Source organism: Globicephala melas, chromosome 11 (genome assembly GCF_963455315.2).
Source record: "Globicephala melas chromosome 11, mGloMel1.2, whole genome shotgun sequence".
Classification (NCBI taxonomy): Eukaryota; Metazoa; Chordata; class Mammalia; order Artiodactyla; family Delphinidae; genus Globicephala; species Globicephala melas.
In genome coordinates this window covers 101,653,699-101,666,954 of record NC_083324.2, presented here as the reverse complement: position 1 = coordinate 101,666,954, position 13,256 = coordinate 101,653,699, and the positions used below count along the sequence as shown (strand labels likewise).

At 51.4% G+C, this 13,256-nt stretch overlaps 1 protein-coding gene across 3 annotated transcripts in view; it reads right to left on the bottom strand.

The window, feature by feature from the left end:
- The window catches only part of GMDS (GDP-mannose 4,6-dehydratase), a 477,644-nt gene that overhangs the window by 29,722 nt on the left and 434,666 nt on the right, over positions 1-13,256 (bottom strand). The window lies entirely within an intron of this gene.

Below are 13,256 nucleotides of genomic sequence, written 5' to 3'. Positions count from 1 at the left end.
CGCGTATGCACACGCACAGACATAAAGAGACCTAGAGTTTTGCGGGATTCTTTCAGTAGGGAGATAATTCTCAGGAATGAACGTCTCTCTGAAATGGCCAGTTTCATGTCTAGTCTTCTCTGTCACTATTTCAGTCTTGAAGATTGACGTAAAATTAGACGTTTCCCAACGACTGGTCTCCTTGTCAGCAAAATCAGATGGGGAAAGAGAATTCAGAGATTGGTCTCGAGGGTCCCGGGACACAGCGGATGCAAAGGTTGGACCTGAGCGCAGAGAGAGGACCTATCTGGCCACCAGACTGAGCGTCTCCCAGAGGGACCAGGCCCCTCACCCGGCACGGAACGGCGGCTGGATTTCTTCACGGTCTCCACCCTGTCTCACGCACGTTCTTCGGCCCCACCTCCCATCCTGCCGGTGGGAAGCCGGGGGTCTCGGGCTGGCGTCCCACCTGGGCGTGTCGGGAAGACAGCCGGGTGCTGGCTCTGTAGCCCCCCACGCCCGGCCAGACACCTCAGCGGGATTCGGAACGCACCACCCCGTCCTTAATTCCCCTGCTTTAAACACAGCATGACACAAACCGTTGATCAGCCCACAGCAGCTGGCAGAGGATCAGGCAGGCCCAGGGTGGCGTGAGCTTTGGCAAAAACAGATGAGGTTTGGGATTCGGAGGGCCTCTCCGGTTTCAGGCCGTGGCCAGCATCCTGGCATCGACGCCGGCCAGGCGTTTGGGCTGCTCCCCTAGGGGGGCGCACAGCTCCACAGCTCCCAAGACGGCAGGGCGGGCGCCAGGGCTGCGCCGGGTCCCCTCTCCCCGCCCCACCGCCTTCTCGGGTCGATAAGGATCCACGTTTCTTCCTTTGACTTCTCTTCAGCTGTGTGTCCAAGGGCCTTCCTTAAAGCAGGCTTTCTCTTTTTAGAGCCGTCTTATCTGCACAGGAAAATGATGCAGGAGGTAGAGGGAGCTCCCGTGAGCCCCACTCCCCAGGCCCTGTGCAACCCATCCCGCTAACATGAGATCAGAGCAGCATCCTTGCGGCAACAAATGGACCAAACCGACACACTGACTCAAGTCCACTTGACACTGGGGTCCACTCTGTTGTACCACGTTCTGGGTTCTGACAAAATGTCACACGTGCACCACCACAGGACTGTACAGAACAGTTCTGCTGCCTTGAAAACAACCTGTGCTCCACCTGTTATAACCCCCTCTCTTCCCTTTAATCCCTGGGGACCACGGATCTTGTCACCGTCTCTGTAGCTTTTGCCTCTTCTAGGATGTCGTATAGTTGGAATGGTTCAGTGCGTAGCCTCTTCAGATTGGCTTCTTTCACTGCACGTTATGCATTTAAGCTTCCTCCTTAGTGGTGACTTGCGGCTTGAGAGCTCATTTCTTCTTGGCGCTAAATAATATTCCGTTGTCCGGGTGGGCCATGATTTCTCCACTCACCTACTGGAGGGCGTCTTGCTTCCAGTTTTCGATGATGATTAATACATTTGCTAAGAACAGTCACATGCAGCTTTTATGTGGACCAAAGGTAAATACCTAGCAGTGGGACTGCTGGATTCTACGCTAAGATGATGTTTAGCTTTTTAACAAGCTGCAAACATTCCTCCGAAGTGGCTGTACCATTTTGCTTTCCCAGCAGCAATGAAGGAGGGACCCTGTTGCTCCACATTCCTGTCAGCATTCGGTGTTCTGGGTTTTCAGTATTCTAACAGGTGTGCAGTGGTGCCTCATTATGGTTTTAACTTCCCTAATGACGTAAGACATGGAGCATCTTTTCATGTGCTTACTGGCCATCTGTGTATCTTCTTTGGTAAGGTGTCTGTTTAGACCTTTTACCCATTTTTAAATTGGGTTGTTCATTTTCTTATTGTTGAATTTTCAGAGTTCTTTGTATATTTCGGATACCAGTCCTTTATCAGATATGAGTTTTGCAAACATTCTTCTCAAAGCTCGTGGCTTCTTTTTTCCTTAACAGTGTCTTTCACAAAGCAGAAGTTTTTAATCCTAATGATGTCTCACTTATGAACTGGTTTTCTCATGGGCTGTGCTTTTGGTGTTTTAACTAAAAACTCCAAAGTCACTAGATAATCTAGACTTTCTCCTGTATTATCTTCCAAAAGTTTCTTAGTTTTCCATTTTACATTTAGGTCTATGATCCGTTTTGACCTAATTTTTGTGAAAGGTGTAAGGTCTGTGTCTAGATTCGTTTTTTTTTTTTTTTTGCATGTGGACATCCAGTTGTTTCCATACCATTTGCTGAAAAGACTGTCCTTTCTCCACTGAAACGCCTTTGCTCCTTTGTCAAGGACTATCTGACCGTGTGTGGGAGGGTCTGTTCCACGGGGCTGTTTGTCTGTTCTTTTGCTGACATCATGCTGTCTTGATCACTGAAGCAGTGGCAGCTCTCTGACTTTGTTGTTCTTCAGTGTCATGGTAGCTTTTCTGGGGGCTTTGCCTTTCCATATAAACTTCAGAATCACTTTGTCAACATCCACAAATACATCCTATAATATTTTCCTTCTTTATGAAGAACTTGTTCTAACTTCAGTTTTTTACAAGGTAAGTCTACTGGTGATAAATTTCTTTAATTTCTATTTGTTTGAGAAAGTCTTTATTTCTCCTTTGCTTTTGAAGGATAATTTCACTACACACAAAATTCTGGGTTGTTTTTTTTTTTTCTTTCAACCCTTTAAAAATTTCACTTCACTCTCTTACTGCTTGCATGGTTGCCAAAGAGAAGTCTGATATAATTCTTACCCTTGTTCCTGTAGAGATATGGTGGGTCTTTTCCCTCTGGCTTCTTTCAAGACGTTTTTGTTGTCTTTTACTTTCTGTACTTTGAATATGACATACCCAACCATAAATGTTTTGGTATTTATTTTGCTTGGAGTTCTCTGAGCTTCCTGGATCAGTGGTTTGGTGTCTGTCATTAATTGTGGAAACTTCTCAGCCATTTTTACTTCAAATATTTCTTCTATTCTTTTCTCTCTTCCTTCTCATCCTGGTACTTCCATGATGTGTATGTGACACCTTTTGTAATTGTCCCACAATTCTTAGATATTCTGTTCCAGTCCTTCTCATTCTTCTTTCCCGTTCTTTTCGGTTTTGGAAGTTTCTATTGGCATACCTTCAGGCTCACTGATTCCTCCCTCAGGCGTGTCTGGTCTACTGACGAGCCCATCAAAGGCAATCTTCATTTCTGTAACAGACTTTTTGATTTCTAGCATTTCCTTTTGATTCTTTCTTAGAATTCCCACCTCTCTGCTTGCATTACCCATCTGTTTTTGCACGGTGTCCACTTTTTCCATTAGAGCCCTTGGCATGTTAATCATAGCTATTTTAACTTAAAGTCTGGTAATTCCCAAATCTCTTCCATATCTGAGACTGGTCTGATGCTTGCTTTGTCTCTTCAGACTGTGTTTTTCACCTTTTAGCTCGTCTTGTAGCTGAAAGCTGGGCTCGATATATTGGATAAAAGGAACTAAGGTAAAAGGGTCTTCAGTGCGAGGTCTTGTGTTTACCTGGCTAGGAGGGAGGCTGTGTTTATTGTCTGATGTGGCTGTAGGTGCCAGAGGCCAAAATGTCCTCCAGGGTCCTTGTGCTTTTGTTTCCCCGCTTCTCTTTGGGTTTCCTGAGAGACTCCTTCTTAAATAGGGTCTGAACCTTGCAGTTTCCTGTGTAATTACACAGGAGGCTGCTGATGTGGTGTAAGTGTGAGAGAAGGGAAATACTGCATAATCCTACGATTACTTCTCCTTCTGTTTCTGGGTCTGTGTCCCTGGCTGTGACCTTCACAGCTGTTTCTCAGTTTTCTGCTCCATCTTCAGGGAGACGAGGGGGCTCAAGGGGATGGAGCTTTGCTTCCCCCACATCCGTCAGGCCTGGGGACAGAGCTTCCCTGGAGGGAAGGGACCGGAGGGCTCTGGACACATTCCAGACTGGTTACTTTCCTCATCCCCCAGCACAGGCGTGGGGTGACTTCTCTCCTCCTTCACCCCAGGAACCAGCAGGGCTCCTGAAGATAAAAGTCATGGATGCGGGGCCCTGAACGCTGGGCCCTAAGAGTTTTGACCTCTCAAGAGTCCATGCTCAGCCTCTAGCAACCAGCCAATCACCCTCTGTGCGTGAGGCCAGCCCAGTGGGAGGTTCTACTCGTGCTAGCTCTGCATTCACCTCTCTCTGCAATCTGGGGGCAGCGTTTTGCCCTCAGTGCTCTGATGGGTCTAAGAAGAGCTGGGGACTTTCAGCTGGTTCAGCTTGTTTTCTCCTTGTGAGGACACGTGTACACGTCGGAGGGAAACCAGAAGTGAGTTCAATGGACTTTCATTTTTCTCCCCAACTAAATGCAACTCAGATCAAACATGGGAAGGTAACACATAAGGCAGGGACAGTGGTAAAAACCAGACAGGGAGAACATTTTAACTGAAGACTCATTCAGAGGTGAGAAGATTAAAATAGATTTTATAATTATTTTCCCACATGACATATTTATAAATTCCTGTAAGGAGGGATTTCCCTGTGCCAAAATGTATTTCCAGGCATTTCTTTTGGTTATTTAAACTTATCATAAAAAATCACTTAAAATATTTTCATTTACACAAGCAGTGGAACACAGCCCAGTCGCCGTGTCACTAAACACTACGAGGGTTTCATTATTTGTTTAAAACAAGAATCCACTGCAGCCCTTTCTAACACCTGGAACATGGCGGCCAAGTAACACATTCTCTTAGTGAGAGCTGTTTACCACCCTAGACAAAACTGCTTTCCAAAAGATGTACACAGCCCCAAGGTGTGCATGCACGCACACGCACACACTCACTGCACGCTGGCGGGGGCTCTCATGTCCGGAGCAGCCGGGCCTCTGTCCTGACGCCAGGACACGTGCATCTCAGAGGAGCAGCGCCGGAGTGAAGCACCCCTTTGCACCGGGTCCAAACCCGCAGGTGAGAGCCTGGGACACCCTCCCCTGGGACACCCTCCTCCACTGACGCTCACGGACCACTCCCAGCCATGGGTGGGTGGGAAAGAACTTTAAAGCATAAATAGAGCCCCAGACAATGCCTATATTACCTTAGAGGTGACAACAGCATGAAATAATTTAGGTCAGCTGATGCAAGAGCCGGGAGGCTGAACCCTGACACCGACGGTCACCAGGTCAGGCCAGGGTGCCCTCGGTATGCCTGCTGGTCTGTTCAGGTTTGCTCTTTGCTCCCCAGAGCAAATGGGCCTTGCTGATATGGGCCCTACAGGGAGTTTAAGGCCCATGAATGGCCCTCGGGGTAATGACGGACCCTATGGATGGACCCCCGTCTGCACGGGCCGTGCTCTCCAGGCCTGCAGGGCACCCGGGGGTGAGTCTGGCCGTTGCGTGTTGCTACAGTTCACTGTGTCCCATATTATGATAACGCACAGAGTGTTTTATTGCAGTCAAATAATATCTTGAGCTCTCACAACAGCAAACTGCAGGAACTTCAAAGGGATTCCAGTCCAACTGGAACCATCACTACAAAACAAATTTTAGCTTTATTGTTAGCCAGACCGCAAAGGGGCAGAGATGGTGCCAAAGTAAATGTTCTTGAAATCTCCTCTATATATTATCTTTGAACAATTAATTGGTCTCCTGGAGACAAGAGGAGAGAAAGGAAAGAAAACAAAGTAAAAGATTGACAATGGAATATATTGTTCTTGGATGTGTGGCGTGGCTAAACCTTAGTCGTGATGCACAAATACCTGTTGAACTGATCATTCACTTCAGCTAGTCTGTAACCGCACGCATGAGGCCAGGGCCGTGCACTGAGACCAGACTCACTTTGCAGTTTACACCTTCGGCGGGTTGCAGAGCAGAGGTCCTCCTGCCTATGAGACCCTAGTGTCCCTCACACGGGCTGTCCATCAGCCCACTGTCACCGTCCCCAGGTCACCGGAGGTGACCTTCGCTCATGAAGCGCTTCTCTTGGCAAATTCCCAACCTGTGGGCCCTCCCGAAGCCTCCACAGTGACAAGACGTGGCTCTGGGCGGCCGGCTGTGTGGCAGGACAGGAAGGCACTGAGCTGCAGTGACCACACGGGGGCCTGGCCCGTATCAGGACTGAAGCGTTGGGGATCCCAACCCCAGATACTGGAGTCCCTTGGTCTGCAATAGGCGTTGTCTTCTTAAACCTTCTGTCTTCCGAGGTGCTGTATAGCCCGAGGCTGGGCAGATGCCAGCTCTGACTGTGACCGTGGCTCTGTTTCTTCCACTGGGAACGGCGCCTGTCTTCTGCCCCTATGTCCCCCGCTCCCCAGGAGCTGAGCTGGAACGAAATGTCACCTTGATAAGGTCCGCTGAGGTCGTCACATTAAAGGCACAGTGAATTCCCGGGGCAACGCCAGAGCCGCCGGAAGCACCGAATAGTCGCCCACAAGCGGCCTGTCTCGGGGAGCTCCTGTCCCCAGACTACGGAACTCGGGCTGCAAGGACGTCTGCTGCGGGGAGCCCAGGCACGCTTGTCACTCTGACACCGATACAAGCGACCTGAAAGGCTGCTTCTCATGACAATCGCCCTGGGTGAGGTTTCCTGGAGAAAAGTCCCGCCAGTGCGCTGGACACCACTGAACGCTTGGTCTGTTCTGTCTGACAGTTCACACTCACTGCTGCCTCCTGAGGGGGGCAGGGGGTTGAAAAGGAGAGAAGCAAAACACACACAGACACACACACGCACACACACACGGACACATACACATGCACACACGCAAACACACATGCACACACACATCCTGGGGAGGTGATGGGCCCAGGGCATGTGTCAACGCCGGCAGGAATGTGTGCGCGCTTGCCTCATGGCCGTGTCCTGCCACCCGGACAGGCCAGCACTTGTTGCAAAGTGACAAGGCTTCTGCTTGACAGACACGCATGACGGCACACTGCAGGGTCTGTCACGTTGTTGGAAGAATCCCTCAGTCTGCAGGCAGCTGTGTCGGAGCACGCAGGGCTCTGATGGGGCTGGGAGAAAGCAGCCCTGTGCGTGCGGAATCGAGGCTCCCGGGTCCCCACTCAGGACCAAGGCTATGGCTCTGAGGATGGCGGGAGGTGCCCTGTCTGGCTGGCAGGGCTTCCTGCAGCCTCGGGGAGCAGCCAGGCCCACCCACCTTCTTGGTCTTCCTGGACGTCTCAGTAAAGGGCTGAAGTTGAGTGAAGAATGCTACGCATCTGATTTTCCAGAACCCATTTAGCATATTCACGTGGAAATGTCTTCTTCTGATTTTAATGGAAAGATTGTGGGATTTAAACTTGGAAGAGCCGGCTCCACATCCTGGACTCTCACGTACAAGGGCCCAGCCTTCACTATTTGGTATGGGCTTCTGACAGTTCTGGGCTTATGAAACATTCTCTTCTAAAACTGAGATGCTTTCTAAACACAGACAATTCACCTTCCCAAGCACGCGCAGTTGTGAGAAATTTGATGGGATTCATTTATTTATTTGCTAATTTATTCTAAGACAAATACAAAGAAAAGAGAAAAAGGAGTCGATGTCCAGAAAGCTCTTGGCGCACTTTGCAACGTTACCCACTTAGGAAAACACCAGCACTGTTTCAGGGCCCAGCAAGGTCTCCTCCCCTGTCCTCAAGGACGGGGGAAGCATATGAAAATGTCATGATAAGCTGGCTTTGGCGAATAAAAGCTTTAGACATGAGAGGTGTTTTCATCTCACCTGTGCTTTCCCTAAATCCGTTTTAACTAAAAAGTTCCTTTGCATATAGTCCAATTTGTATTCACGACCCACTAGATGAAGTCCTAGGCTCTTGGCTTTTGGCCATATTTCTGTCCTAAAATCGCCTAGATTAGCAACACAAGTTCTTCTAGCTTTAGGAACAGTACCGTTAAGAACAGCCTCAACAGACCTGGTTCCGTGTAAATGGAGTCCACCATCTCTCAGCTACGTGCCTCACACGAGGCACGCGATCTCATCACGCCTCAGTTTCCTCATTTGTAAAATGAGAATAGTAACCATAACCCCTAATTTATAGTGTCGTTGAGGAGTGACTGAAACAACATAAGAACAGCAGGGTGTGGAGCAACTGGAACTCTCGGACACCCTGCTGGGAAGGCAAAAGGGCAGAGCACCCTCGGAAAACAGTTCAGCAGTGTCTTCCCATGTGAGCCAGCAACCCCACAGAAATAAACATGTGTCCACACAGACCTTGTGCGTGAACGCCTGTGGCAGCAGCATTCACATCTGTCCCAAAGGCAACATCCTGGTGACCTTCAGCTGCTGATGTGCCCACAGGACGGGGTGCGACCCAGGGACACACGGACCACAGACACGGAGAACGTGGTGCATCTCAGCCGCTGTCGTGTGAAAGAAGCCAAACACAAGACTCCAAATGAAAGACTCCCTTTCTATGACATTCAGAAAAGAAAAGGCTGCAAAGGGGCAGGAGAGAACCAGCTCTCCGGGGTGACAGAAGCGCTCTTGGCGAAGGTCACACAGCTATGTCTGTCGCCAAAACTCATCAAATTGGAACTGAGAGAGAGTGATTTTTACTTCTAATGAAGTGCACCACATTAAAGCTGGGCGGAGGGCAAGTGTGGTACCTGGCCCCAAGCAAACTGTTATGTCTCCCCCTTTAGTTGTCACTTAGAATTACAACCCTGTCCCAGCTGTGCTAACGCTGCCGGGCACCCAAGCCACGCTGCCCTGACCTCAGGCTAAAGTGCTGCTTTTCCCCTTCAAGTCCTTCTGACACAAGATTGCCCCTCTTTTACTGCTCACCTCCCCGCCCCCCGCCAAAAGGCAGTGAGATTTTAAATAGCACGCAGGAGTGCCGAGTGTTATTACTCTTGTTTTCAACTAGTACCGCGGCGCTGCAGGAGCACCCATGGCCTGCCGAGGTTCAATCGCGGATGCAGACCGTGGGTATGGGGACCGCGAAGATGGGGACGGACTCGTTATGCTCGATTCCGACTGCACAGGGGCTCGGCGCCCTTAGCCCCGGTGTTGTTCAAGGGTCAACTGTATAAAGATAGTACAGTTCTTTGTTTGCTAAGTGACTAGTAATGAAGTAAAAAAACAAAACAAAACAAAAAAAACCCGCCAGAAACCTATTTAGTCTTAAAAAGTAGTTAAAAGGCCAGTGACACTACATCCCTCCCCTCTCCTTACGTTCACAGAGCACACAGATGCGCGCGTTTCCATGCTCAGGAGACAGGCTCCCTCCCCAGGGCCTCGGTCCTCCGCCAGTGGGACTCTCCCCAGTGCCTGGAGTGGGGCAGGTGCCGACACCTGCGTCCAACAGGAGGAACCAACCAAAGAAGGTGGAGAGCAGCAGAGGGCACACAAGTGGGGATCTGAGGCTCAGGGTGAAGAAAAATTGCGGTTGTTTCACTCAACATTTCTTGGGGTTACTAATTAATAATTTTTTTTTTTTTTTTTTTTTTTTTTTTTGCGGCACACGGGCCTCTCACTGTTGTGGCCTCTCCTGCTGCGAAGCACAGGCTCCGGACGCGCAGGCTCAGCGGCCATGGCTCACGGGCCCAGCCGCTCCGCGGCATGTGGGATCTTCCCGGACCGGGGCACGAACCCGTGTCCCCTGCATCGGCAGGCGGACTCTCAGCCCCTGCGCCAGCAGGGAAGCCCATCAATAGCATTTTGTAGCGTCACATGCCAAAGCCTTCTTTTGTAATTTCTCTTTCCCGCTCTGTGTGATGGAGCCATAGGCAGAGGGCAGAGTCAGGCTCTGAGACAAAGCACTGGCTGCGCCCTGGGCATGCGGGCTGGTCAGTGGCGGCGGGAGGGGCCTGGTGGCAGAATGGGGGCCTGTCACTCTCATCCCAAGCCCGTCCTGGCTGGGGCCATGGCTCGCGGGGGGCAGCCGAGCCCAGCGACCTCGGGCCCCACACTCTGAAACCTGAGATGAGGCCGTTCCTCCCTGCACAGCAGTGCGGAGCGTTCGGTGGGTGTTATGACTTGCCTGGTTCCCAGAGAAGGAGGAATCCTGCCAAATATCTGTAATCTATGCTGCTGTATGCAGTCAGGGAAGCCACACCCAGAAGCCAGTGCACGGCTGCAGAATGAAAGCGTTCCTGCTTGGAGGCCAGATGGAAACGTGGGTCCGGGGGAGGGAGCTGGGGAGCCTGGGCCTTGGTTCTCTGCGCGACGTCTTCTCCTTAGGCTCTAGTAGACGTGCACCTTCCTCCAGCCTCTCTGAACAATCACTGTATTCTTCTCTGTGAGTGTGGTCACTGCAGACGATATTTGCATCTCTTCAAAGCATCTAGGTAGATAGGTCCTGATTCATTTGTATTTATGTCAAGAGCCAAAATGGACGGCACTTATCTGCGAATACGGTCTTCTCTCTTCCTCTGAGTGAAGCACTTGGTGGCGTTTTCTAAGGCAGCGCTGGGTGAGCGCTGGGAGCTATGATCAGGGCCAGCCCTGGGCTGGGCTCCTCTGCATTTCAGCTGGCTTCACTATCCAGAAGGGTCAAAACCACTCACCATCTGAGGCGTCAGTCAGATGAGGACTAAACACGTGAATGGATCACATCCCAGGACGCAAGATAGATTTTTTAATGAGTCTTTTTTTAAGTTAGTAAAGCTGAAATTTATTTTTTTATAGTCAGATAATAGCTACCAGCAGCGCCATCTGTCGAAACACTGCAAAACTCCATTTCCTCTGTCCCAGTGAATATCTACTTTAAGTAAAGAATGAGAAAAATGTTTGGGATCAAGGGTGGAAATGGAAGTTTATGGGGTTTAGTCCATTTAGTCCCCAGTTTCAGGCAAAATCACAACTACGATTACTTCCGAGACGAGAGGAAAAGGCTGCATGGAAAGCCCTCACCTCACCAGCACCCTCCCTGCCTGCTTGAGGACATGGTCCCTCCCACCAGGGACAATCACAGGCTCAGGCCTCGCCCCCAGGCCTGCTCGGCTGGGGACGGCGGGAACGGGCAGACATGGTCTCTCGCTTCTCAGGACGACTGGGTGTCAGGGCTGGAGTGGCCCAGGCACCCACCCTGCAGGAAAGGGGACAGGGCCTGGGCTCCACGGCTGGACCTTGCCCAAGGTCAGACAGGCGGTGAGTATCAAGGTCACGACCGACCGGAATTCGGGCCCCACGTGTTCTGAGTTTCAGCCCACACCTCCTTGCGTTGCGCTGCAGGCCTGTCCTTCCACGGTGAGCAGGGGCTGGAATCAATTCATCTGTCCGCCAGGCAGTCCAGGGGCAACTGGGTCAGGTGCTGGCCAGGCGCTTGGGAGACAGAGGCAGTGGACGGGGCCGCAGTGAGGGCTGCTGCTTAGTCGAGGTTCCTGGGACAGAGCGACATGGACACGGGGACCGAGGGCGGGAGGGAGCCAGTCCCACTCTCCAGCCCCCTGGTGGCCCGGTCTGTGCGTCCCTGGGGCCTAGCTCAGTGAGGCGGGAGAGGGCAGATCACGGGGCGCCTTGGGGGCTATGGGCGGACTCAGGGCTCCCTTCTGAGCAGGTGGAGCCCCGGGGAGGGCTCGCTTCGTATCAAGTGTCACCTGGCTGTTGTCCTGAGATGAGCTGGAGTGGAGTGCCTGAGGGTGCCGCAGGGGTCCTGGCAGAGAGCACGCGCTCGGCAGGAGGAGATGTGGGGCCGATCCTGGGCGCATGCGTCCAAGGAAAAGAGAGTGAAGCCTTTGCTGATGGAGGAGAAGTGGGTGCGAGAGAAAGAGAGGCTCCAGCACAAACAACCATGTTTGCTGACACCCACCACGTGTCAGCCGTACTACACCTCACTTCAGAGGTGTGCACAGATTTTGGGGGTAGTGTTTTTTCCAACTTCGGGTATCCACCCAAGGAACATGAATTTATTAAAAAAACTCAGCTCTCCATATACACACATGACGGGGCGTCATGATAGGACTTTGACAAGCTGTCACTTGCCCTGGAGGCCACCTACAGCCAACGCTGGAGAGCCCGTATTTTCACAGTTGCTGCGGTTAGATGACTTTCTTGCTCTGAGGGCTGCATGGAGAAACGAGGCTCCCTCATCAGCGCCAGGGGCCGTCACAGGCTGAGCAGCTCACGCCAGATACGCGTCTGGAACCACTGAGGACACCCAGGAGGAAAGGCTGGCGTGGCCCGCGTGTCACCTGGGCTGGGCTGGCTGCAGACACGGACAGGTGTGCCCCCACGTCCCGCTCTCACGGGGCTGTGCCCTCCGCCCAGCCACTGCACACACGAGCGAGAGCCCGTAAAACCACCCAAGTGCAGGCCTCTGACACGACCCTGCGATGAGCTCTGGAAAGCTCTCACTGTGATGAGAAAGTGATTTCTACTGTCTGAATGAACTGTCTCTTGACTAACATCACCCAGCAGTGGAGCAATCAGGGACGTGCCCCCTGAGTCATAGCTGGTGTGGAACGAAAGGGAAGTATGACTGAAAAACTACACCCACCACTCTGAATCAGAGACGTTAGCATCTTGTGATACGGACACTGGGTATTGGGAGTAAACATGTTTCTGGCAACCTGGGCAGGTGAACCTGTAAGTCCCGCATCCGGCCCAGCACCGCCGACATGCAAACTCCTTCGTTCTCCTCTTCTATGCCATCCCCAGGGTTTCTGTCCCTTGTGCCTTTCCACTGCCTACAAGCTACAGGAACACGGGATCTGTACGCTCCAGTGTCCTGCCGCTAGGGGCTTCCTAAATACCTTCTGAAAAACTAATACAGTTAAATTAGAGCCAGGATCTCCTTAAGTCAGGTGGACCTTACCTGGCCTAATGAATGAATACTCAAGGCTGCAAACTGCACAGAGAGCAGAGGGAAAATGGGCAGGAATGAACAGAACAAGACCAGTGAGAAGACGGCTTTTGTTAAGCAGAGTGAAACAGCTGCGCGTTTACATACACAAGCGTTTCTTCTACAGGAATCTCCTTGAAGCCTCCTGTTGCTCACGCAGGCCTTGGTTCAAAATGTTCCTGGGGCGTCTACCGGGCAGGCCAGGGGACCCGATTGACGTGCTTTGCTTTAACAACTTTCTGAGGCTGGTAATTCACATGCACAGAGACCTGCATCCCTATCTCTGTCCCACGTGTGTCCCGTGTCCTGTAACACGCCCTCCTTGTCCCTGGTTTGTGCTATATGATCATGAGGCCCCTCTGTGCTGTTTTCTCCGTTTCTTGCGCTTGGGGTTTGCTGAGCTTTTGGGATCTGTGTGTTTATAGTTTTCATGAAATTTGGAAAAATTTTATCCATCATCTCTTCACGCACCTCTTCTGTTCTCCCCCTCTTTGC